This window comes from Condylura cristata, unplaced genomic scaffold (genome assembly GCF_000260355.1).
Source record: "Condylura cristata isolate star-nosed mole 26May11 unplaced genomic scaffold, ConCri1.0 scaffold00003, whole genome shotgun sequence".
Lineage (NCBI taxonomy): Eukaryota > Metazoa > Chordata > Mammalia > Eulipotyphla > Talpidae > Condylura > Condylura cristata.
This window is the reverse complement of record NW_004567104.1, coordinates 75,345,310-75,346,898: the sequence shown is the minus strand read 5'-3', so window position 1 is coordinate 75,346,898 and position 1,589 is coordinate 75,345,310.

Sequence of the window (1,589 nt, the reverse complement as noted above, 5' to 3'; positions counted from 1 at the left end):
TTCTGGCCTGTACCCCAGTTCTGTATGCATAGAGAAATAAGTGTTTTTTAAAGATCCCTTTTAATAGTCTCTCGTGCAGCTGGAACTATTGCTAGAGGCCAGCATATTGAAGAAAACAACATGAAATGTCTGGACTTGCGAGTATAGTCTTTGCTGTCCTTGCAGACACCCCAGCGATGACAGTGGTGACCATGATGCTGCTGTTCACGGAAGCCCCCTAGTCCTAGCTAACTTCCTTCTCATATGGCCCCCCACATTGCTTCACTACATCATCTTGGAGTTTAAGGTCATTTAAGTTTTTCACAGAAAGATCTAGGCTATGACGACCTCAGTCCCAGCCACTGACCTACCCTCATGTCCTGCTTTGGAACTGAGGTCACCATCCAGAGTACACCCATCCAGAGCACACCTGGGCTTCGCTTCCTCACCTTTATGTGACGGACACTCCACATTCACTGCAGCATGCAGAAGACAGAGCCCTGAAGGCCAGGAGAGCAAAAGACCTGGATTATGAGGGGGTGGGCTGGGAAATGGGAGACTTTCTTTAGGACTTTTCCCATTGAGCTATTTTAAAATATTTATCTTTTGTCATGCCAAATTAAAAAGGTGAGGGGCCTCCATGGTGGCCTAGGGATTAAGTCTCAGCACTATCACCACTGTAGTTTGAGGTCAATCCCCGACCAGGGAGCTGACCCTCAGGGCGCAGCAGCTCTCTCTTGTCCCCCACCACCCCCTCAGCCATGTGCTCCAGTTGATCTGCCTGCTCTTCTCCCCACTCAGTCTCTGGTGGATCTTCTTATCCCCTCATCCACACTCTGGCCTACATCCCAGTTCTTCTATGGAAGAAAAAAAAAGCGGTGCCATGATATTTTTCCTTTAGCTGCTCAGTAGCTAAAGATAGTTGTTGTTGTTTTGTTTTTTTTTTTTTACAAATACTGTTTTAATAAAGGGTGTAAACTTTGTTCATCAGCTTTATTGGAGTGTGACTTACATACAAAATATTCATGTATCAGTTTGGTCTGATTCAGCCATTTTCATCAGTCATGGGACTGAGCATCAATCCCCACCACCCAGTTCTAGAACATTTCCAGCATCACAGAAGTCCCCTTGTGCCCATTTGCTGCTCACCTCCATTCCCACTAAACAGACGTGGTGCTTTCTGTCACTTTTAATTTTTCTTTTTTTGATATTTCGTGGAAATCATGAAAATGTAGCCTCTGACTTAGCGTGAGGTTTTCAAGGGTCATTCATGTCTTGACATATAATTCCACTTTGATCTTTTTTACTGCTGAATAATATTCCAGCGTGTAGATAGACCACATTTACAAGTTCATTCACCAGCTGATGGACATTGAGAAGCATATATGTCTTTGTGTGGACAAATGCTTTCGTTTCTTCATAGTAGATTCCTAAGAACAAAATCTTTGGTTGTCTGGTAAATTTCTGTTGATCTTTTTTTAAGGAAACTACCAAAGTTTTCCAAATGGTTAAACATTTTCCATTCCTACCCATGAATGGGTTCTAGGTAATTAGGCAAAAAGCAAGAGATTTATTGACAGCTAAGAAGGACAGGAAAGCCCTTACAGCAG